The 26,203-nt window shown below is 41.1% G+C and overlaps 1 long non-coding RNA gene across 1 annotated transcript in view; it reads left to right on the plus strand.

Annotated features, from left to right (window-relative positions):
- Nucleotides 1-431: 431 nt before the first annotated feature.
- Nucleotides 432-26,203, plus strand: part of LOC131396661 (uncharacterized) — a 32,299-nt gene continuing 6,527 nt past the window's right edge. The window contains exon 1 of the long non-coding RNA XR_009216608.1: nt 432-495. This is a non-coding gene — a long non-coding RNA (uncharacterized LOC131396661). The remainder of the gene's footprint in view (nt 496-26,203) is intronic.

A 26,203-nucleotide genomic window follows, 5' to 3' on the forward strand; every position in this document is an offset into this window, starting at 1 on the left:
TTCAACCATTAACAAGTGTGAAAATCAATCAGGTATAGGCTGGATTTGGCCTGTAGGCTGTAGTTTGCTGACCCCTGATTTAGGCAACAGGTTGCCTCTAATTGGAAAACTTCTTAGATCGTTGGTCACATCCATTATGTGTTGATTTTACAGTGTTTTTATTAGGTACAAACTTATTTCCAAGCTCGTAGGGCCTGTCTCACTGTGGCTGTCCCCTTCTCCATGCCCACATCCCACCATGCAACGGCCACACGCCTTGTAGGCCACATGTACCTTATATGTGAGGGTTAAATGACATAATATGCAAAAAGAGCAGTGCCTGGTCATGTGAGTACTCAGTTAATGTTCCTTTCTCAATTTCCCTTTTTGCCTAGGATTGTGCTTGGAACCTGTCATCAACAAGACTGAAGCCTGCCCTTAGTGGAAATGGGTGTGCTGCCCTAACTTTCCATTTGAGATAAGAAGGGCACCTTCTTTACTCCATAGTCCAACCTGGTGAGGAATCCCTTGTGCTTATGATGAGTGGGATGGAGAAAAAAGCTATGATAGTGCACTATGGAAATAATACCACTAGATTCCCCTAGAAAATGCTTAGGTTGTGCCCACAAGAACATGCCTGAATTCCAATTCTTGCCTCAAATACTCACTGAACATGTATCTGGCTTTTAGTCCTCTCTTAAGAAATAGATTCAGCTCCACAAAATACTTAATAAAAGTATATATTTTACTGAGGATATTGTGGGAATTCAGGAAGAAGAATTCAAAAAAAATTCTACACTGCAAAAACAATAAAACATCCTATTAGGCATTTCTTTTGACTTCCACAAAGTACATCTTTTTTTTTTTTTTGCTAGCTTTCTTGTCTCCCTTTCTTCTCTTGCCTCAAAATCCTAGTTTCCTAAGCAATTCAGCTCAGCATTTCTTGTTCTATTCCAGAGCATCCTTTTAGATGCTTTTAGAAAATTTTGTTTTTCTAGATGTTCATTCTTTAGATGTTCATTTGATAAGAGTCTGTTAATGGTAAACTGTCTTAGTTTTTGTTTGGTCAAATGTTTTTATTTTCTTATCATTCTTTTTTTTTTTTTTCTGAGGAAGATCAGCCCTGAGCTAACATCCATGCCAATCCTCCTCTTTTTGCTGAGGAAGACTGGCCCTGAGCTAACATCCGTGCTGATCTTCCTCCACTTTATGTGGGACGCCGCCACAGCGTGGCCTGACAAGTGGTGCATCGGTGCGCGCCCGGGATCCAAACCCAGGCCGCCAGCAGCAGAGCGTGCACACTTAACCGCTATGCCATGGGGCCAGCCCTATTTTCTTATCATTCTTGAACGATAATATTTCTGAAAGCACAGTTCTAGATTGACAGTTAATCTTTTTCAGCCTTTGAAGGTATGGTTCCACCATCTTTTGGCTTCATTGTTTCTGTTGGAAGTCTGCTGTCATTCTGTGATAGGTGATCTGTCTTTTCTTTCTTGTTACTTTCAAGATTTTCTCTTTGGCTTTGGTGTTTTACAGTTTTACATGGTGTACCTAGTGTGTGTAATCATTTTTTAAAAATTTACCCTGCCCGGGATATGTTTATATTTCCTGTCTCTGAAGATTCATGTCTCTTTTTAGTTCTGGCATTTTCTTAGCTTTTATCTCTTTAAACAGGGTCTCTCCCTTATTCTTCCCATTCTCTCTTGTGTAACTCTGTTTGGATGTATGTTAGAAAGTCTCATTCTTTCCTCCTTTCCTCTTTCTGTTTTCTATTATCTTTTTGTGCTGTCTTCCAAGTGTTTTCTTCAGATCGGTCTTCAGTTCACTAATCTTCTCTTCATCTATGTTTATTTTTCTGTTTCACCTATCCATTAGTATATATATCCAGACATATACATATATTTTAATATATACATATGGCTTTAATTATATATAGTTTTATTTTTATTTCTATAAGTTGTGTTTGGTTCTTTGTCAAATCTGGTCATTTTTGATAGTCCTCTTTTTCCTTGTTCATTTTCCTTTTATTTCTTTTGACGTTTTTAATATAGTTATTTAATGTTCTATATCTGCTAACTCTAATATTTGAATTCTAGGGGCTTTAAATCATGCTTGTTGTTTCTGTTGACTCTCACTTATAGTGGTTGGTTACTTTGTGGTTTGGTAAATTTTTTCTCTTTTCTTAAACTTATATTTAATTGAACTTAAACTGTGGGAATCCTCGTGTGACTCGGAAGAAGGCTTTGCTCTGGAGAGGATTTGCATTTCCCTTTGCCAGGCACACAGGCGTTATCAACCTGGGATCACTTTATTTTCTTTGAGGTTTTCAAGATTAGGTGGGTAGTGAAAATTTGAACCTGAGACTCATGTGACAGCAGGCCCATAGGTACAAATTCCCAGGGGAGGATATCATTCTTACTTTTTATTTTTATTATTATTGCTATTATTGGTAACATTTTCCACCTGGAGCTATGGCAGAAACAGATAGATTTTCCTCTGAGTTGTTTTGCCAGCAGGTGTGTTTTTCCAGTCTCCCCTTTTCCTGGAGACTGAGCCCCTTTGAAGGTTCAAACTTTAAGTGAGTCTCAGGTTCCACCCTCTACTTTGTACAGGCCCAAAGACCCCATTTCCCTACACAACCGTTAAGAGTTTTTCCTAAAGGATCAGAGAATAAATGTTTTAGGCTTGTAGGCTGTATGGTCCCTGTTACAACTGCTTAACTATGCTTTTGAAGCACAAAAGCAGCCATAGAGAATACATAAATAAGTGGGTGTGTGCCAATAAAACTTTATTCACAAAAGCAAGTGGTTGGCTCGTGTGTTGTGGTTTGCCAATTCCTGCTCCAAAGTCCTGGTATAGGCATTTGTTTCCTGAACAGCTCCAGCTCCTGAATTTTCTTACTTTTTAGCTCATGGCTTATTTTGTTTTGTTTTATTTTACTTTATGTTTTTGGGAATTTCCCTTATTATCTTGAGAGTTAATCAATTCATTTAATATTGCAATTTATGCAGCATCTCAATTTTTTTTTTTTTGCAATGGAAGAATTTTCAAAATATCTAGTCTTCTGTATTTCTAATAGCAAAACCCAACAATTTATCTCCCCCTTTTAGCTTACGTACCCTTTTGGCTCAACAAAACCTGGAAGTTAGCTAAATGACAGCCATCTATTTCCTTAAGCATCTTCCCCAGTCCTTTAGCATCTTGTTGCACTGATTTATAGGTCCTCTTCCACTTGAGAGCTTACAGCCTCGGGTTAGCAAGAATCTGACCTCTCTTCTCTCATGTCAGAGGATAGAGTAGAAAAATTGAGGTGTTATATATGAACATGGGCTTCTAGAAGTTCTTTCAGCCATGTTTGTTGAGCCTCTTCCACATGCCTCTCACTGCTCTAGGGGCTGAGGTTTGCAGGTGGAAAAGACAGAAAAAATCCTGCTCTCTTGAACCTGGCATTTTAATGGGGAGGAACAGAAAATAAATAAGTGCATAAAACCAGAAAATGTTAGGAAAGGAGAGTGCTGTGTTGAAAATGACAGAAGTCCTTTTAATAGAGAATGACTGGGAGATTGTTTTCGTTTGTTTCAATCGGATGGTAGGAAAGGGGCACTCAGTGAGGAGGCAACATTTAAACCTGACTTGAATGTATAAAGAGACAAGCTCTGTAAAGATCTGAGGTGGGGAGCGGAGGGGAGCATTAAACACAGAGCACTTGTCACAAAATGTTGTGCAAACCAGTGCAGAGTCTATAAAATAGAATCATTTTTTTTTTTTTTTTTGCTGAGGAAGACTGGCCCTGGGCTAACATCCATGCCCATCTTCCTCTCCTTTATATTGGACGCCGCCACAGCATGGCTTGACAAGTGGTGCCTCAGTGTGTGCCCGGGATCCGAACCTGTGAACCCTGGGCCGCAGAAGCAGAGCGCGTGCACTTAACCACTGCGCCACCAAGCCGGCCCCCATTGTTGGTATTTTGTTGGGTCAGAGAGAATCCTAGTGTAGTTGAGATACAGTAGCAAAATCAAAACAAAATAGCAAAATATAATTTTCTATATAGTAGCAAAATAGCAAAATCAAAACAAAAAAGTCTCAAAGAAAGAGAAAAATGGGACTCTGAGAAACAGTGAACCTAACCCAGGAGTATAATGAAAAGGAACTCTGCAGTGATAGCTGAGCAGCCGTCTTAGACCACAATTGGTCCAAATTAGCACAGGAAAGCAGAGGGCCCAATAAAGAATGTCCTTAATAAGAAAGGGAGTTCCATTACACACATTATATCACGAAGAACTTGGAAGATTTTCACAATGAGTGTATATGTCTTCTGTTAATCAGAAAAAAAGAAAGGCATTAGAAATTATGAGAAAAACAAAAATTTTATAAGAAATGTATAGTTCAAATATGAAGTGAGCTGAAATATAGCGTGATTTAGAGCAGTTGATACAATTTAAGAAAAGAGAATGCATTTGATCTTGCTGTGTGAACATTGTCCTCTGGCAGCACGAGTTTAGTGACATTCAGTCCAATTGGTACACTGACTTTTCTGTGAGTTCGGCCATATTACTCAGTGTAGCAGTGGATGATATTTATGCAATAACAGTAGTATAGATGTTGTTTTGGGGTTTAAAGTTTTAGATTCAACTTACGTTGACAAAGCTAGAAAGACCCAAATGTACTTAAGGACAGAAAGTAAATGCTATAAACCTGACTCTATAGAAGCATGCATACCAGCTAAAGAAGGCTGGGAGGACCATGCCCTCTGCATACACTCATTTCGTTTTACGTAGTATGTCTGAAGGGTGAGGGTTTGAGGGAGAATTTAAATTTTAAATTCTTTGGTATGCTTTAAAACTTTTAAAATTCCCTGCCTGTATTATTTTTATGACCTTACTTTAGAAAGAGTTATCCTTCAGGTCTTTTATTCCACAATCTCTATGGAACATTTTCTACAATCCATATGCCATGCACTGAGGAACAAATGGAGAACAAGATAAAATATGTCCCTGTCCTCATGTAGCTTATATTCCAAAGGGGGAGAATGTGCCTTTCTACAAGTATCAAAAGACCCAGTTAAAGAAATGGAGTATTAGTGACAACTCAGTCATGCTCAGCAACTTCCAAGGTTCGGTCGCCTTGTATCTGTTGATGACCCCAAACCTCTATCTTCAGATCAGATCTTGTTCTTGAGCTGGAGATATGCATGTCTGAGTGCCTAATGAGCATCTCTAAACCCAATCTTCCACATCCTCTGACGCAGCTCCATCACAAAACATCTTCCTCCCTCTTCCCACCCACACACCACCCCACATCCAATCAGTTACCAAGCTCTGCTGATTCTGCCTCCTGTGTAGAACTCAACCTCCTGCATTGGTTCTATGCTCATGGCTCCTTCTCAGTCCTGGCTGTTATTTCTCACTTCCGTTATTCCAACATGCCCTTCACTGCTCTCCAATCCATTTTCCACACTGCAGCCAGAGCAACATTACAAACAAACAAATCTGATCATCTTGTTAATCTGCCTAAAGTCCTTCAATGACTCCCTACCACCCTTGGGAAAAAGTTCAAGTTCTTTAGTATGGCTTGCAAAGTCCTCCTCTCTTTCTCTCTCTCATGTATGTGTGCACACGCACATGCACACGGGCCTACATATATGTTGCTCTTTCCAGAATGTTCTCCCCATCACCTAGCTCTCTTCTACCAGGGTCTTCCCACCCTTCCCGTTAGTCAGCTGCTTGTGTTGTTGGCAGGGCACAGGCCCCGCACTTGGCTCACGAGGCTCTGCTTGTTTTGGTGTCCCTTTGACTGTGTCTGGGGCAGAGCAATTAGAGAATGCAGGCTCTGGGGTCCCGCCCCTTGGTTCAAATCCTGATTCTACCACTTCCTTGGGCTGTTTACTTAACTTCTCTTAAGCTGCGTGAGCATCTGTAAAATGGCGGATCACAGTGCACTTACCTCACAGGTCGTTACAAGACCTGTGACAGGCCCCACGATGCCTCTTTGCTACTGCTGTGCTATTATTGTGACTCTCGTGCTCTGGTCTCAGCTTCATGAGGCTCTCAGGGAGGTCTTCCTTAAGATGCCCTCTGTGCTCATGGCTCTTACATTTCCCCTCCATGCACACGTCCTCCTTTATTGTAATCATTCGTAGATTACTGCTGGGGGGAGTTGTAATTGTCTGCTGGTGTGTGAGCTCCACGAGTGTGGAGACCAACCTCTTATTTCCCACAATATTCCCAGTGTTCCATATAGTGCTTGGTACATGGGAGGGCTCAGTAAAAAAGGAATAAATGAGGAACGAGTGAGATAGATACAGAATTTAGTTAGTCTGACTTGACCCTGGAAAGAACTTTCTGGCTTTGAATATCTTGGGATTCTGGAACACCTGAACAGGACAACTCTACACCTAGAAATGCAGTCTATCATTCTGTAGTTTAGAAGAGCTTAAAAAAATTGTTTAATTTTTTGTTTTAAAAAAAATGCTTCTTTTCCAGCCATGTTTCTAACTTAGAGACAATCAGGAGATGTGTCCAAATGTCCAAATGTTGGAACCCCCCCTACCAGCTGAGTGCAGAGAGGTTTAGAGCTGGGTTTGCAGAGCACCACACACCCCTCAGTCTACAATGTCTTTCTGCCTTGGAAAGGTCCTCTTTTAAGGGGCAGTGTTATGTATTCATCTATGTCCCTGTGCAAACCTGTCACAGAACCAGCCTGCACTCCTCCCTTGAGGATGTTGCTCTGACCTGAGGCTGGTGGACCAGTGTCTGAGGTGGGTGTGATAGGAACTCATGTGAGATTTGGCTCCTTTAAGAGGTCGGACGAGCTCCAGGAGTCCTGTGACTCCCAGCCCTCCGTTGCGAGCAGCAGAACCCAGCTGTCAGGAGGCCCCACGGGGCCCTCACTGTGTTGACACGGATGGTCATATGGTAACCTCTCCAGCTCACGGGCAGCCTGCGCCGTTACCTCATCTGCAGTGCAATGACCTCATCCACGTAAAATGTGGCAAGTGCGAGACAGGAGCAGAATGGGCCCAGCCTCTCATTTGGAACTAGAGAGAAGCTGTCCTCCATGTGGGCTCAGGAAATCAGCTGGAGAGTTGTCCATTTAGTAATTACTCCCAGGCAGAGCCGATTCATAAGTCAAGTGGATGTCTTCCAGGGGGTGGGACTGAGAGGTGTCTGCAGAAATGTGTGCCCACACCTGGGAGCTGCTAATGTCAGGGGGTTTGTGTCTCCCCCAAGAAGGACCGCTGACCCCAGGCTAGGCAGAGCCACCATCCCCCTCCCCCCAGCCACTTAGGCACTTTGAAGATGTTGATGCACAAACAGGATGAGAAATGCACCACAAAAGCAGAGAAGGGCACGTGTTCCCTTAACTTGCGGGTGGAAGCATCACGAGATATTGTTTTTTTTTTTTTATTGTTTATCACTTTCTTTGAATTATATTTGCTCTCCTTCTCCAAAAAATATTGCATGTGATGACTAGGAATATAAAATAAATTACCTTTGCCATAGGCTGCTGGGTTTATTAGCCCCTTTCAAGCTCTTCACAATGTAAAGGACAGGCTGACCTAGCGTGATCTCCTCCTTCCAGTCGGCTCCCTCTCCTCTCCCGGTAGCTGGAGCGCTGCTATTTGTGCATTTCACAGCTTAACCCTTTGAGTGACTCCAGGCTCTGGATTCTTTCCGGGATTTCTTTTGGGAGAGTGTCTGGCTTTGGGATGGCATTTTAAATTTTAAGGCAGCTGATTTATGTTATTCTTAGGATGTATACATTTGAAAAAATAGAAATGAAAAACAAGGCTAGGAAATAAAAAATAGAAAAAACAACACAAAAGTTAAATAGCTTCAGGGGTTAAGAATTTATTTGGATAAGGTCTGCACAGTGAAAGTCTTGCAGGGGGGTACTCATTTTAAGGAACAAATGTTAATAAACGTACATCCCCCTGACTACATGGACATCAATGTTCGATATAGGACCCATTGCTGTTTTCCTTTAAATGCCTGACAAAATCAGTTATTAAAAGTTGGATCTAAGTCTTCTAGGGAGGGAGGCAAATGCCTGTCTATAATGAGCATGAGAGCAGAGGTCATTATTTCAATGGGGTGTTTGCCGTTTACTCCCAGTTATGCTCTGGACATTTTCTTTCTTGTTAGCAAGCCTGGAGCAGCACTGGAGAGTGTTCGAGTAATTTCCCCCAAAATCTGGACTCCAGGACACTCCTCCTGCACACAGATGAATGCCCCTGTGAGCAAATTGCTTCCCCAGCCTGTCCAGAGTCACCTAGGCTGCTGGCAAATGGTTTTTCAGAGCAAGGTAAGCACTACGGAGAACTGGAGGCTGTATATTTAAACAATTATGGGCCTGTGTGTGTCTCAGCCTCCTGCTGCACAGTCCCGAGCAAGATGGTGTAATATGTGCATTTTACATATCAATGGCAGAGGAGGCTGTTTCCAGATGGCTGTACCTATTTCAAAGCCACCTTTTTATGCAGAAGGAAGACTGTGTGACCTCCCTCCAAGTAAATGTGTTTTGTAAGCCCTGGGAATGAATGCTTAAAAAATGGTCCTGGGCTATATTTCATGTCCAGTGCAACGTGTCGTGTGTGCACAGCTGTTCAGGACTGGCATGTGGTAGCATATTAAAAGGAAGATTACCATGTCCCATTTTTTTCCCCTTCTGAAGGCTTGCTATGCATAGATGAAACTTGTGAAAAAAATAGGCATAATGAGACAAGGAAGCCAGGTCTCAAGGCACCGGTCGGTGCACATCTGGAGTTTGTAGCATTCTGGAGATAGTTACTTATTCCCAGGAGCCGCTGCCGGAGTGGGAATGGTAGCCCGGTATCCATGGTGAGCCTCCCTATCGCACCATGCCAGGTGTGTGCCTGTGTGTTATGTCTTGGAAAAGCTGTCCTCTAAGGGGGTGGGGAGGGGAGAGGACAAGAGAAGAAAGGAGGGAAAAAAACAGAAGGGAGGTAATTAGGCGCCACCTTGCCCAACGGAGCCAGCTCAGGCGTCGGAAATCAGGAGTGGGTATTGGAAGGGCGCTGGTGGAGTCAGATGGTACGCGCAGAGCCTCCTCGGAGCCTGCCAGCTCCATGCTTGTTTCTATGGGGACAAGACTGGGGAAGGAAGCCCTGGGGTCAGAAAAGACTCACAGATAACAATACCAAGCAGGATGGGCCTGGGAAGGGCGTTGCAACTTGCCTCCTATGCAGTGTGATGTTGGTCTTGACCTGACAACCTGAATTCACCCTGTTTTTCCCCCAGTTAAGAAATTGGAAGTAGTTCAAATCTCATAGGCTGTTATTTGGAAAAAGGCTTCATGGGGGAGCATTTTTACTGAATAGCCAACTGGCTGATCCTTATATTCCCATTTAATGGATAGAGAAAGTGAGGAGTTAGGAGCTGTATGGACCTGCCTCACCATAAGAGATAAGCCAGGAGTGAGTCTGGGAAGTTTTCCCAGGAAGGGAGTTCATTAGAGTTTCATAGATTCATGGGATTCGTTTTTTTTTTTTCCTTGAGCTGCAAGATTGTGAGGTTCCAGATGCTCTGTGTAAAACAATGCCCCACAGGGGAAAGTCAGGGAGGGAAGTGTGAGGTCCAGCTTGAGGCCACCCTAAAAAAGGGCTATAAACAGCAGCTGCTTCTATTGTGCGTGCCAAGTGCTGCCTATTAGTTTAGGTCTCCTAACTCCTTGTTTCTTTCTCTTAAACCAGATGTGACCAACAGGAGTTTGTCAATTCATAGGTGGACCCAGATGGTGGGAATCTGGGAAAGGAAGCTGAGGGGCATGTGGGGTTTGGGGCCCAGGTGGGAAAAGGCTCTCAGCCCTTTCTCGGGTGCTTGGTCCTCCTCTGTCTCCACGTCTGATCTGCCATCCCGCTGCCCAGCTCTCTAGATTCGGCAGTGGAGGCAAAGTGGGAAAAGGGTGCCTGACATGTCTGATCTTCCAGCTCAAACGTGGGCATGTGGAGGGCACAGGACACACTTGAGGAGGACAGATGATGGCAGAGGGGTACTCAGAGGAGCCACGGTGAGGTAGCCCTCCCGATGGAGGGCAGGAAGAGTGAAAACAAAAGACCTCCATGCTGCTGGGACCAGGCAGACCCTGGGTGATGAAACACGAGGACGCGGGCAGGAAAAGACAGTGGCATTTCACCCAGCCGCACCTGGCAAAGGGGTTCATCAATTCCCCAGTTGGTAGGGAACAGACGTCAACCTCAGAGCCATGTTACTTCTAACTAATTGTCTGTGAGGGTGTTTCTACTGTTTAAGAAACTTTGGGTTCAGGTATTCTTAATTAGCGCTTTCTTATTTCTCTTTCCCTCTTTCTTTCTTTTCCCAAATTAGAAACCTTTTGAGATATGAATCAAAAAAGCTGTCTAAAATAGGTTGTGCCCTAACTAATACAGCCAAGAGTCAGAAGCAGAGAATGGGGAGAGTGGGTAAGCAGCATCTCTTAAACAGAGATTATTCCTGTCTCTACATTAAAGGGATGTGGTCCAAGTAAATGCACCCGCAAGCAACAGCATCTGTCTTCTGTCCTCTCCTTTTCATGGAGATGACGAGAATCATTGCAAGACTTATCTTCTGAGGTGCTCAACTGTGCTCCCAAAGCTGTTTCTGTCACATTGTATTTGACAGCTGTTTCTGAATTACACAGCAGTGAATTCTCATGTACAGCTGGTAGAGGTGAGATGGGTGTAGCCATTCTGGACAGCAATTCAAAAATACTTAGCCAAATTACATATTTTTATATTCCATGACACAGCAATCCCAATATATGCCAGAGAAACACTTACAGACGTCCATACGGAAACAAACGTGTAAGGATGTTCCTCATAGCATTATTCTGGGTCCCATGGAGTTGGAGGCAACATAGGTAGCCATCATTTGGAGAGTGGATAGATGAAATGTGATAGAAGCTTGTGGTGGAATACCATGCAGCAATTGAAGCAATAGATGACCACAGTCCTTTAAAAAGAGTGTTAAATGAAAAAGTAAGAAAGAGAACAAGATCTATGGCATGATACCATTTTAATAAAGTTAAGAAAAGCATACACATACAAACAACACTCTATTTTTAAGGTAGGTACATTTCCAAGGGCAAATTCCTAATACATTAGATGGGTGTCTGTTGGGTGGGAAGAGAGGAAGGAGACAGACAGGTCTTGAGGATTGAGGAGAAAAGGAAAAAATTCTAATAAAATTAAAGAAGGGAGAGGTTTTGTACTGACCAATTATAATATTGTGCCACAAAATGAAGGAACAATGAACTCAGCTCTGTACCTGAATTTGTATGTATAAAAATTCTCTCTCATTGATCTACCTACCTATAAAATGCCATAGTTTCTCTGATAAGAGATACTGTAGAAATGCTTAAATGCATAGATAATATCACTATCAACAATCAGTCATCAAATACTCTTTAAACCTATACTGTGGGTTTACTTCTGTGCTAGATCTGATGGGCGTGCAGAAGCATATGCTATTGTCTTTAGTTTTATCATGCAGCTTGGAAATTATATGTGAATAACAGTGTGCAATTCAAAACAATTTATAATTAAGGCCCAAACGGTGTGAGACAAACCACATGAGTTGCATGAGATTAAAAAAAAAAGAAGAAGAAGCTAGTTGGTGAGGACAGGAGAAGTCAGGGAAGATTGAATGGAGAAAGAAGCCCTGCAGTGGCCCTGAAGGATGGTAGGGCTTGGCTTGGAGGAGGGGAGGAGGTCTTGGGTCTGCCGATGGGACCACTGGAGTATTCAGACCCCAGAGAAGGCGGCAGGTGTGAGGTGTGGAGAAAGTGGGATACACTGCACACTTACTCTGTGGCCTGTGTGCGTTCATCTCCTGAGAACTGTGCTTCCCCTCCCCCAGCTCATCTGTCCCCTCGGGATCCTCAGGAAGCCATTTTGTGTCACTTCTTCAGAGCCTCTCCTGCGCCTGCTCAGGGGTGGGCACTTGAGAGTGGGATTTGGGACGCGGCCAGGAGGAGGCATCTGCCACCGCGCATACCCTTTCTCTTTATTTTCCCTCGTATACTTGGACTGCCTCCCAGCTTCTCCTCCTTCCATACGACCACTGACGGGTTACGTTTTAAAGTGACAATCCTACACTCGCAATATTACGTAGAAAATTCTCGCTCCACGCATTCGTGGACAGACTTTCCAGTGATCGTTTTTCAAGATCTTTTTAAAAATGAAAATCATACGTGCATGAGTTTAAAGAGTCAACCAATACTGTGAGGTTTGTCAAGAAAAACGGGAGTCCCAAGCCTCTTTCCCCTCCATTTCTCCTTACTCAGAGGCAGTCACTTGGAGCTATGTTGATAGATTGCTTTTGTGTTTACTGCTGTGTTTCTGCTGCTACTTTTTAATTGTTCAGTTCCAGGCATCTAGGATTTAGCTTTCTTTCCTCTTCCTTCCTTAATACAATGAACATTTCCCAATCCCATCTTCCCAATGGAGGTAATATTATAATTTTGATTAAATGTATATTCAGAGTATGTTATTCGAAGCTGAGCCGTGTAGTAACTATGATTATTTTTCCTTTTCCAAATAACTTTTTGATCTCTCTGGATCTTAGCTATCCAATACAATATCCACTAGGCACACGTGGCTGCATACTTGAAATGTGGGTAGCGCGACTAAGGAATTAATTTTTAAATAGTATTTAAATTTAATTATTTTACACATAAATTAAAAAACTGACAGCTTTTGGAAAAATTTTAAGGATGTTTGGAACACCTTTGGTATGTGAGTAACTTTTTCAACTGCAAATTTAATGAAAACTGAATACAGGTATAATCAAATATTTCTGAGAAATTTTAGTGTGCAAGTTGAGATGGGCTATAAATGCAAAATACATACTGGATCTCAAAAATTAGTATGAAAAAAGAATATAAAACATCTCATTAATTTTATGTTGAAATAATATTTTAGATATATTGGGTTAAATAAAATATATTATTGATATTAAGTAATTTTAGCTCTTTCTTTTTAAAATGTGATTACTAATAAATTTAAAATTATGTATGGGGTTCATTCACACTTTGTTCCTACTGGAGAGCACTGCCTTGGATTATAGTTGTTTTGTTTATTTATTTGATTTGCGTTACAGTTATCAACCCCTGATTCTATGCCAGTGTTCTAGATCTCCTCTTGACGTGTGCGTTCACATCAGACATTCTGTTCTCTTCATCTTCTGGAGTCCTCTGAGGGGCTCTTGTCTGGACTGGTTGCTGTCATTCTGTGATCTTTCTTCACTAACATCCTCAGAATTCCCTTTATTGTTCTACTATGTTGAAACCCGTTTCCTGGATCTCATATCTTCTTCTTTCTTGGTTCATTTCTTTGTTTTATGAAACACACTCTCCTATAGTTTCCTAAGAAAAAGTGTGTAGGAGATTAATTTTTCATATGTTTGAAAATGTCTTCATTCTGTACATGCCCTTGACTCCTAGTTTGTCTGGATAGATAAGCCCAAAATGGAGATAATTTTTCAGAATTTGGAAGGCATTGCACTATTGTCTTTTAGCTCCCTGTGTTGCTATTGAGAAGTTCTAAGACATCATTAGATTTCTTATCATTTGTATGTGATCTTTTTCTCAATCTCTCTCTTTCCTTGCAGAATCTTCTTTTTCTCACCAATGTTGTGAGGTTTCATGATGATTTGACCTGGTGTGGGTCATGCCCTTCAATTCTGGGAAGTTCCTTTGAATTACTTTACTGGTGATTTCCCCCTCTCCATTTTCTCTGTTCTTTCTCTTTGGAACTCTTTGTTATTTGATGAAACAGGTAAGTTTTGGTCTGCACTGGTCCTCTAATTTTCTTATCTTTTCTATTTTCCATCTCGGTCTTTTTCTCTCCTTTCTAAAAAGTTTCCTCAGCTTATCTTCCAACCTTTCTCCTGAATTATTCACTTATACTATCATATAATTAATTTCCAAAAGCCCTTTTTTGTTCTTTGACTACTTTTTCTTTTTAATAACATCCTGTTCTTGTTTTACGGGTGCAATAACTTTTCCTATATCTCCTTCTCCAAGAACAGTAATGATCATTTTGCTTTTTAGATTTCTTTCCCCCTCATAATCTCTGTTTCCTCTAAATCCTCTTTCATCTGTGTGTTTGGTGTCTTTGGTTCATACTAAAGGCTTTGGATGTCTAGTAATCCTGGATTGTTTGCACAAGTTCAGGGTGGGGACTGAAAGCTGGAGGCTGTGTGCCTGTGGGCAGGATCCTACTGAAAGGGAGCTAGGGTGGCTGTGCGAGTTCCCAAGTGAGTTGCTTTTGGCCTTTCTGCTACAGCTGGTCAGAATTCCCAGAGGAGAATCTGCCCGTCTCCTGCCTGAAGGGTAATATCCTGGTGGCCTGGGGGCTGAGGTGGGGAGGAGGGCTTGGGATTTCAACATTCAGCAAGTGTACATTCACCAAATCCACCCGCTTCTGTATGGTGCCCCAGGCTGCTGTTGGCTGCCTCTGACTGCTATCTATTTCTGTTTAACAAACTACCCCAAAACTTTGTGGCTCATTTTATTTTGCTCATGATATTTAGGGTCAGGAATTTGGTAGCTCAGCTGGGTGGTGTATCTCTGATCAGCTGGCCTCAGCTGGTGCAGCTGGGATGGAGGGTCCACTTCCATGCTGGCTTCTCACTCCCAAGGCATGGCCTCTCTCAGTCTCGCTTCCTCTCTCTCTGTGGTGTCTCACTCTCCAGGGTCTCTCGGTGTGGCTTGGGCTTCTCACAGCATAGTGGTCTCAGGGTGGGCACACCTTTTACGTGGCTGCTGAATTCCAATGGGCAGGAAGCAAAAGCTGCCAGACCAGCTATGATCAGAGCTGGCCCACTGTCACTTCCAACATATTCTATTGGTCAGAGAAGTCACAGAGCTCCCTTCGCCCCCTGCCCAGATTCAAGGATGTGAAGAAATAGACTCCTCCTCTTGATGGAAGAGGAAGGTCACACTGCATATGAGCGTGTGGTTTAAGAGACTGCCATCTTTGGAAATTTTAATCTGCTATACTGCCCAGGTTAAGGTTGATTTAAAAAAATTCTAGTGAGCATGATTTTCACCACAGGAATATTTATCAATTGCTTCCTCTTTATTACTATTCTCCATAATGTCCTTTCAACATTGTTGAAGATCCAAATTAAAGATTGTGTTAAATTTATCCCCTGCTTTTTGGAATAAGTTTATTTTGTAGATAAACATTTGCTCTGAGTCTTCAAAAATGTTTTCTTGTAAATATCTACGCACCCAATGTAGGTGCACCTAAATATATAAAGCAATTATTAACAGACATAAAAACAGAAATAGACAGTAACACAATAATAGTAGGGGACTTTAACACTCCACTTACACCAATGGATAGATCATCCAAACAGAAGATCAATAAGGAAACATTGGCCTTAAACGACACACTAGAACAGATGGACCTAGTAGATATATACAGAGCATTCCATCCAAAAACTGAAGAATACACATTCTTTTCAAATGCACATGGGACATTCTCCAGGATTGATCACATATTAGGCCACAAAACAAGTCTCCATAAATTTAAGAAGATTGAAATAATACCAACCATCTTTTCTGACCACAATGGTATGAAACTAGAAATCAACTATAGGAAGAAAATCAGAAAAGCCACAAATACATGGAGATTAAACAAAATGCTACTGAACAACGACTGGGTTAACGAAGAAATCAAAGAAGAAATCAAAAAATACCTGGAGACAAATGAAAATGAAAATACGACATGCCAGAATTTATGGGATACAGCAAAAGCGGTTCTAAGAGGGAAGTTTGTAGCGATACAGGCCTATCTCAACAAACAAGAAAAATCTCAAATAAACAATCTAACAATGCACCTAAAGGAACTGGAAAAAGAAGAACAAACAAAGCCCAAAATCAGTAGAAGAAGGGAAATAATAAAAATCAGAGCAGAAATAAATGAAATAGAGACTAAAAAAACAATAGTTTTTGTTTAGGTTAATAACCTAGGTTAATAACCTAGGTTAATAGAACCGAGAGCTGGTTCTTTGAAAAGATCAACAAAATAGACAAACCTTTAGCTAGACTCACCAAGAAAAAAAGAGAGAAGGCACAAATAAGTAAAATCAGAAATGAAAGAGGAGAGGTTACAACAGACACCTCAGAAATACAAATTATAAGAGAATACTATGAAAAGCTATATGCCAACCAATTCGACAATCCGGAAGAAATGGATAAATTCTTAGAATCATACAACCTTCCAAAACTGGATCAAGAAGAAGTAGAGAATTTGAATAAACCAATCACCAGTAAGGAGATCGAAACAGTAATCAAAAACCTCCCCAAAAATAAAAGTCCAGGACCAGATGGCTTCCCTGGTGAATTCTACCAAACGTTCAAAGAAGACTTAATACCTATCGTTCTCAAACTCTTCCAAAAAATTGAGGAGAGGGGGAAGCTCCCTAATTCATTCTACGAAGCTGACATTACCCTGATACCAAAACCAGACAAGGACAACACAAAAAAAAGAAAATTACAGGCCAATATCACTGATGAACATCGATGTGAAAATCCTCAGCAAATACTAGCAAATTGCATACAACAATACATTAAAAAGATTATACACCATGATCAAGTGGGATTTATTCCAGGGATGCAGGGATGGTTTAACATTCGCAAATCAATCAACGTAATACACCACATTAATAAAATGAAGAACAAAAATCACATGATCATCTCAATAGATGCAGAGAAAGCATTTGACAAGATACAGCATCCATTTATGATAAAAACTCTGAATAAAATGGGTATAGAAGGAAAGTACCTCAACATAATAAAGACCATATATGACAAACCCACAGCTAATATGATCCTCAATGGTGAAAAACTGAAAGCTATCCCTCTAAGAACAGGAACCAGACAAGGATGCCCGCTGTCACCACTCCTATTTAACATAGTATTGGAAGTCCTAGCCAGAGCAATCAGGCAAGAGAAAGAAATAAAAGGGATCCAAATTGGAAAGGAAGAAGTGAAACTGTCACTATTTGCAGATGACATGATTTTATATATAGAAAACCCTAAAGAATCCACCAGAAAACTTTTAGAAGTAATAAACGAATATGGTAAAGTTGCAGGATACAAAATCAACATACAAAAATCAGTTGCATTTCTGTACACTAACAATGAAGTAGCAGAAAGAGAAATTAAGAATACCATCCCATTTACAATTGCAACAAAAAGAATAAAATACCTAGGAATAAACTTAACCAAAGAGGTGAAAGATCTGTACACCGAAAACTATAAAACATTTCTGAAAGAAATTGAAGAAGACACAAAGAAATGGAAAGATATTCCGTGCTCTTGGATTGGAAGAATTAACATAGTTAAGATGTCCATACTTCCTAAAGCCATCTATAGATTCAATGCAATCCCTATCAAAGTTCCAACAACATTTTTCACAGAAATAGAACAAAGAATCCTAAAATTTATATGGAACAACAAAAGACCCCGAATAGGTAAAGGAATCCTGAGGAAAAAGAACAAAGCTGGAGGTATCACACTCCCTGATTTCAAAATATACTACAAAGCTATAGTAACCAAAACAGCATGGTACTGGCACAAAAACAGACACACAGATCAATGGAATAGAATCGAAAGCCCAGAAATAAACCCACACATCTATGGACAGCTAATCTTTGACAAAGGAGCCAAGAACATACAATGGGGAAAAGAAAGTCTCTTCAACAAATGGTGTTGGGAAAACTGGATAGCCACATGCAAAAAAATGAAAGTAGACCCTTACCTTACACCATGCACAAAAATTAACTCCAAATGGATTAAAGACTTGAATGTAAGACCTGAAACTATGAAACTTCTAGAAGAAAACATAGGCAGTACGCTCTTCCACATCGGTCTTAGCAACATCTTTTCAAACACCACATCTGACCGGGCAAGAGAAACAATAGAAAAAATAAACAAATGGGACTACATCAAACTAAAAAGCTTCTGCACAGCAAAGGAAACCATCAACAAAACGAAAAGACAACCTAACAATTGGGAGAAGATATTTGCAAACCATACATCTGATAAGGGCTTAATCTCCAAAATATATAAAGAACTCATGCATCTCAACAACAAAAAAACTACCAACCCAATTAAAAAATGGGCAAAAGACCTGAACAGACATTTCTCCTAAGAAGATATACAGATGGCCAACAGACACATGAAAAGATGTTCAAAATCACTAACTATCAGGGAAATGCAAATCAAAACTACAATGAGATATCACCTCACGCCCGTCAGAATGGCTATAATTAACAAGACAGGAAACAATATGTGTTGGAGAGGATGTGGAGAAAAGGGAACTCTCAAACACTGCTGGTGGGAGTGCAAACTGGTGCAGCCACTATGGAAAACAGTATGGAGATTCCTCAAAAAATCAAGGATAGAACTACCATATGATCCAGCTATTCCACTGCTGGGTATTTATCCAAAGAACTTGAAAACACCAATTTGCAAAGGTACATGCACCCCTGTGTTCATTGCAGCGTTATTCACAATAGCCAAGACTTGGAAGCAACCTAAGTGCCCATCAAGGGACGAATGGATAAAGAAGATGTGGTATATATACACAATGGAATACTACTCAGCCATAAGAAACGATGAAATCCAGGCATTTGTGACAACATGGATGGACATTGAGGGTATAATGCAAAGTGAAATAAGTCAGATGGAGAAGATCAAATACCGTATGATTTCCTTCATTAAGTAGTAGATAATAACAACAATAAACAAACACATAGGGACAGAGATTGGATTGGTGGTTACCAGAGGGGAAGGGGGGAGGGAGGAGGGTGAAAGGGATAATTCGGTACATGTGTGTGGTGATGGGTTGTAATTAGTATTTTGGTGGTGAACATGATGTAGTCCATGCAGAAATAGAAGTACAATGATGTACACCTGAAATTTTTGCAATGTTATAAACCAATGTTACTGCAATAAACAAAAAATTAAAAAAAAAAAAAAAAGATTGTGTTAAATTTATCCCCTGCTTTTTGGAATAAGTTTATTTTATAGATAAACATTTGCTCTGAGTCTTCAAAAATGTTTTCTTTCTTTTTGTGTACTAAATCTTTTCATATGTTCTGTGATTTTTATTTTGTTTCAATTTGCTTTTTCCTTTGGAAGGAGATCTATATTTACCCAGTTTGGAAACTTCAGTTGGTTTTGTCAGCAATTGTATTGGTTCCTCTTCTCTTAGTCCCAAAGGGGAATTTTAAGTTTTTATTTATTTGGTAGTTTTATTTTCCTTGCTTAGGAATCTATTTGGCTGGGAGAAGTTGGTAGCAATTACTGGGAAGGCGTTTTTTTGCCTTCGGAACTCACTGCTTTTTTGGATGGTTCCTTGGAAGCCTCTTGTGGTGGAGGTGCTGATGGTGGCCTTCCCCAGATCCCTCCAGGGCGGCCAGCAGTTCTGTTTTGAGGCATTGGTGTGGTTGCAAACTGCTCTCGTTGGCCACCACCAACTGTCCCTCAGTCCTATTCTCTTCCAATTCAAGTGTGAGAATTTCCCTGGTCTTTGGGGGGAATTTCACCCACTTTCTTCCCACATGGCTTTCTTTGTCAGCACTGAATAGTTCTTTTTTTTTTTTTTGAGGAAGATTAGCCAGGAACTGACATCTGTTGCCAATCTTCTTTTTGCTGAGGAGGATTGGCCCTGGGCTAATGTCCGTGCCCATCTTCCTCTACTTTATATGGGACACCGCCACAGCATGGCTTGACAAGCGGTGCGTCAGTGTGCGCCTGGGATCTGAACTTGCGAACTCCGGGCTGCTGAAGCCCGGCACATGAACTCAACTGCTACACCACCAGGCCGGCCCTCTGAATAGTTCTTGTTAGCACTTGGACCATCTATTTTCACCTGCACCAAATCATGCCCATGTCTTCATAGTGTGCAGCCCCTTGATCCCATTCTTCCTTATTTTACATGAATGTTATAGACTTTCCTCCCTACTTAGTATAACTCTATGATCCTTTCAGTGGGATTTGGAAAGGGAGGGGCATTTAACTGTCAGCTCAACTTGCCATCTATACATCTTATTGGCCCCTTTGTCCTAGGTTTTCATCAGCAGGTTTACTAAGACATGCTCCAAAGATTTGATTATGCTTGAAAGAGTGAATATTTTCTTTTCTATGGCTAGTAAGAGGTGCAAACATTGTCTGTAGCAGTGGTTCTCAATCCTGGCTGCACATTAGGATCACTTGGGTGGCTTTGACAAAATGCTGATGTTCAGGCCCTACCCCTGGAAGTTATGATTTGCTTGGCCTGGGATGGGGCCCAGTCATCAGCTTTCATAAAAAGCTCCCTGCGTAGTCTTGGTACTTGAGTGCTGAGAACCATGGGTCTAGAGGAATGGGTGCATGTCCTGAGCCTGTGAGTGCCTGTGGAATAGGGAAAAAGGAGGAAGGGGAATCAGGAGGGGTAGAAAAGAAGACATCATAGGGCCAAGGAAAAAGCACGAGATTTAGTGCCTGTGTCTAGCTCCACCACCGAAAGTCTGCATAAGCTTATATTACCTCTTTGAGGCCCCATTTCACTCTCTGTAAAATAGCAATAATGATACCGACCTTGTGGCATTGATGCAGGATAAAATTGCATGTCGGTGAAAGCAAAAGTTTGTTATTATTTTTTAAAAAAATGAAGAAAAGAGAGAAAATGTAGTGTTAAAAAAGGAAGAGAAATGACACAAAAAATTCATAAGATTGAGAACAATGGTACCATTTGGTTGGCTGCCTGACCTTGGCATGAATCTAAATCACTTATTTTTTAATGGTGAGAAACTGCAGGGACGTTCCAGGAGGGAAGCCCAAGGGGCTTAAATTTGGGTCTCAAATCTTTGAATGCTTCCTTCGCTCTAGGAGCAGTCACAACTCCAGCGACCAGCTCACAGATTTCACCCTCGGTAAATGTTATTCATATTTCCTGCCCATTCTCCCAGAAGACCACCTGCAGTGTAAACTCAGGATTGATGGGCAGGTGGAGTAAGCCGTGAAGACTTACAATCTTTTCTATAAAGTTTGTGCAAAGACCTCCTGTCTAACCAGGCAAAAGTTGTCTCTATCATGAAGCACCCATTATCCTCTCTACTTTTGCCTTCTTACAGATTCATAGATTTAATTAATATGTGCTCAGTAGTATAAATTTTGTGAGAATACAAGAATCCTGCTTCTTCTTTCCCTTCCCTTTTGTGGTGAATTGAATTATGTACCCCCTAAAATATATGTTCAAATCCTAACCCTTTATGTGGTGTTTTCTCTGACACCAACCAATTCTCTAATTCTTCAACACCAAAACTGGGTGTCCAGAAATTCAATTCAATTCAATTCTGACACTAATTACCCAGAGTTAATGCAGATCCTACCGGTTAAGGGCTCAGTCTTACAAGACTTTCCCCACTTCAGATGCCAGTCACAAGTGTCAGGCCACCCAAAGCTCTGACTGATCAGGTATAAATTGAAGGTCCCCATGACCCCCTCCTCAGGTTTGATAATTTGCTAGAACAGCTCACAGCACTCAGGAAAACAGTTTGCTGATGTTTACTGGTTTATTATAAAGGATAAAATTCAGGAACGGCCAGATGGAAGAGATGCACGGGGCAAGGTATGAGGCAGGGGCACGGAGTTCCATGCCCTCTCTGGGAGTGTCACCCATCCAGCACTATGATGTGTTCACCAACCTGGAAGCTCTCTGAATCTCATCGTTTAAAAGATTTTATAGAGCTCAATCTCCAGCCTTCCTGCCTAGAGGTTGATGGGTGCGGCTGAAAGTTCCAACCCTCTAGTCGCTTGGTCTTTCTGGTGACCAGCCCCATCCTGAGGCTATCAACAGTCTCTGCCCACTTCATTAGCATAAACTCCAGTCTGATGGAAACGGGCTCATTATGAAGAACAAGAGACATTCCTATCACTCAGGAAATCATAAGGGTTTTATGAGCTCTGTGCCAGGAGCCAGAGACACAGACCAAATATATTTTTATATTATACCACACCTTGGTATCTGTGAATGTGACCTTATTTGGAAATAGGGTTTTATAGATGCAATTAAGTTAAGGATCTTGAGGTGAAATTATTGTGGATTTAGGGTAGGCCCTAAATCCAGTGACTGGTATCCTTATAAGATACAGGAATGGAGAGATAGATACATAGACACACAGAGGAGAAGGTCATATGAAGATAGAGGCCGAGATGGAAGTTATGTTACCACAAGACCAAAAATGCTTGGAGCCACCAGAAGCTAGAAGATGCAAGGAAAGATTTGGAGATCTTTAGAGGGACTTTGGCCCTAGTGACACCTTGAGTTTGGACTTCTGGTCTCCAGCACTGTTAGAAAATAAATTTTTGTTGTTTTGAGCCACCACATTTGTGGTAATTTGTTATGGCAGCCCTAGGAGACAAACGCACCCTTCCCCTCTTCCTCCTCCTTCAGCTTAATTATAATGTTTAAGAAATTATTCTTGTTCTCAAGAGAGATCTAATTATGCTGGAGCAAAGAATGTATGTCCCAGCAAAAGTTAAGTGATACGCAAGTTAAATGACCAAACAGGACCAGAAGATGGGGATGCCACAAGCCAGCAGGTGGCTGAGCTAAGTGAAGAGTGCATACAGTAAGTACAGGGAGGTCAGGGACTTCTTTGCACTCAGACTCAATGTTTCTCTTGATCAAATATTCCTTGATCCTGAGAACTAGCTTGCTTTCTTCGTGCACTGGAAGATACTCCTCATTTAGCAACATTACTTTGGTTTCTCAATTCTGACTCTCCTGCTAGACTCTTCTAGGTCTAAGTTTTTTCCACATCATGTTTCCAGCATGTTTTATACCTTGATGCCTCTTAAAGAGATTTTAAGATATATAACTTAAGTACGGCAGACAAATATCACTGGGTTGTTTAATCTCTCATGAGGGACCATGAGAAAGTCAAGACCCACAATGATAAGATGTTTTTTCATGTTTGATAAAACCATGTACTTTGAACTGTGAATTAATAATTATTTTCTCTGTCTTGTTTCTAAATTAAAATCAGTCACTATTGGGTGATGTCAGGGGAGACGGCAGAGTGGGAAGCTCCAAGAATCTGCCCCTCCACCAAATAGCGATTGAGCTGGCAGGAACTATGTGCCCAATCACGGGCTGAAGCAGCTTCTGAAGGGATTTAAAGAGACAAGATCTATTTTTTTTTTTGCTCCCCCTCACTCCTTTTGGGAGGTAGACATTTAAGGAAATCTTTGTCAGGTCACTGGCTGACTGTACAGATAACAGAATAGAAACATGAGTGCCCACACAAAGCAAGGAATACACACATTGCAAAAATAGTTTGGAAAAGTTACAAATGGATGGCTTCAGCTTTCAATAAACAAGATTCACCAATCCTCAAGGTGTGGGAGAATTAGATTTTTAGAGTTATCATAACATAATACTCAGAATGTCCAGTTCTCAACAAAAACAAAAATACAAAATACATAAAGAAACATGGCCCATTCACAGGAAAAGAAGACTTTGTCAGAAATAATCCCTAAGGAATCTCAGACATTCAAATTATTAGTCAAAGACATTAAATTTGCTATCTTAAATATGTTCAATGAGCTAAAAGAGACTATGGACAAAGAACTAAAGGGAATCAGGAAAACAATGTATGAACAAAATGAGAAGATCAACAAAGATATAGAACTTATAAAAGGAACCAAATAGAAATTCTGGAGGTGAAAAGTACGATAACTGAAATGAAAAGCCAGAAGAGGGGTTAAACAGCAGATTTGAGCAGGCAAAAGAAAGGATCAATGAACCTGAAGATGAGACAACTGAAATTATCCAGAGGAGCAGAAACAGAAAAGAATGAAGAAAAATGAACAGAGCGTGAGGGATGTGTGAGATATCATCAAACAGAGCAACACACAATATAGGAGTTCCAGGAGGAGAAGAGAGAAAGGGGAAGAAAAACAATTGAATATATTATAGCTGAAAACTTCCCAAATCTGAAGAAACACATGAATATACATGTCAAAGAAGCTCAATGAACTCCATGCAGGATAAACTCAAAGAGATCCACTTTGAGACACACAGTCAAATTGTCAAAACTCAAAGAGAAAGAGAATTTTGAAGGCAGCAAGAGAGAAGTGATTCACCTTGTTCAAGGGATCTTCAATAAGATTAACAGCTTATTTCTCTTCAGAAACCATGGAGGCCAGAAGGCAGTGGGATGACATATTTAAAGTCCTGGAAGAAAAAAGAAACTGCCAACCAAGGATTCTCTATATGGCAAAATAACTTCCAAGAATGAAGGAGAGGGCTGCCCTGGTGGTGTAGTGGTTGAGTTCATGTGCTCTGCTTTGGCAGCCTGGGGTTTGCAGGTTCAGATACCAGGCATGGACCTACACACTGCTCATCAAACCATGCTGTGGCGGCATCCCACATACAAAATAGAGGAAGATGGGCACAGATGTTAGCTCAGGGACATCCTTCCTCAAGCAAAAAGAGGAAAATTGGCAACAGATGTTAGCTCAGGGCCAATCTTCCTCACCAAAAATAAAAAAAGAATGAAGAAGAGAGCCAGCCCTGATGGCCTAGTGGTTAAAGTTCAGTGCTCACCACTTTGGTGGCCCAGGTTCGCTTCCTGGTCATGGAACCACACCACCCGCCTGTCAGTTGCCATGCTGTGGTGGCGGCTCACATAGAAGAACTAGAATGACTTACAACTAGGATATACAACCATGTACTGGGGGGACTTTGGAGAGAAAAACAAAAAAAGAGGAAAATTGGCAACAGAAGTTATCTCAGGGCGAATCTTTCCCTGTGGGAGGGAAAACAATGAAGGAGAAATTAAGACATTTCCAGATAAACAAAACCTGAGAGACTTCATTACTAGTAGACCTGCCTTACAGTAAATGTTAAAGGGAGTCCTTCAGGCTGAAATGAAAGGACAGTAGACTGTAAATGGAAGCCATTAGAAAAAGAATAAAGCACACTGGTAAATGTAACTACATAGGTAAATATAGAATCCCGTATCATTGCACTTTTGGTATGGTTTGTAACCTCTCTTTTTCCTATATGATTTAATAGGCAAATGCACTAAACAATGGTTATAAGTCTATGTTAATGGACATACAATGTATAAATATGTAATCTGTAACAATAACAATATAAAGGGGGAGAAATGGAGCTGTGTAGGAGCAGAGTGTTTGTATACTATTGAAACTAAGTTGCTATTATTCAAACTGGGTTGTTATAAATTTAAGATGTTATTTGTAATTCTCAAGATAACTACTAAGAAAATAACTGAAAAATAAGGGAAGGCAAGAAGAGAGAATCAAAATGGGACACTGAAAAATCAAGCACTACCGAAACTTTCTACATTTTTTCAGAATATCTTGTGATGGTTTTTTTTATGGGTTCTCACAACCCAGCCTGTGTGAGAGGACTCTGTAACATACTCTCCTCTTTGATGGCTTGGAACACTCAGTTGTGAGCTGGTGCATTGGACCAGTTTTATAAGGCCAAGTGAAGACCTTGGGTTAAAGAAGGAGGATAATAAATGGAGAAAGCAGTGGACTAGAAGACAGTAGAAGTGGGTTCGAGCTGCTTGGGTTCTTTGCGGCTAACCAGCCATGTGACACTGGAGAGCTCTCAGTTTTCCTATCTGTAAAGGGAGGATGTTGAACTCAGTAATCTCAAAGGTCTTTCCAGGCTGATGATGGGCACCAAGGTCTGCACACAGTCCCCTCAATAGGGCATACCCTCTGAACTGAAGAGAGTGAGTAACGGAGATCTTTTTTTACTCAGTTCCAGTGCAGATGTGCACTCTCTGAGGCTAATTTTAAAAGGGATGAAAGTATCACATGGCTGGAAGGGACCTTGCAAAATGATTTAGTGCAAGAGCAGCAACACCTGTGGCAACGCTGATGCCTTCTGTCTGTGCAGAGTTTCGGAGTGATCTTCAGAGGGGGTGTGCCCAGTATCGCTTTGAGTCTCTGAGTTAGATAAGGCAGACACTCAGTTCAAGGAAATGAATATTTATTGAGGGTCCTCTGTGTGCCAGGCAATGTGCTCAAAGCTGCACACAGAAAAATAAGAGTGAGTTCTGCCTTTAAGGAGCCCATGCAGTACATCTGCCCCAGATGAGAAACTGGCCCTTAGAGAGGTCTGGTTTTGTGAATAAAATCACAAGAGAAGAGGCAAAGCTGG

This window comes from Diceros bicornis, chromosome 33 (genome assembly GCF_020826845.1).
Source record: "Diceros bicornis minor isolate mBicDic1 chromosome 33, mDicBic1.mat.cur, whole genome shotgun sequence".
Lineage (NCBI taxonomy): Eukaryota > Metazoa > Chordata > Mammalia > Perissodactyla > Rhinocerotidae > Diceros > Diceros bicornis.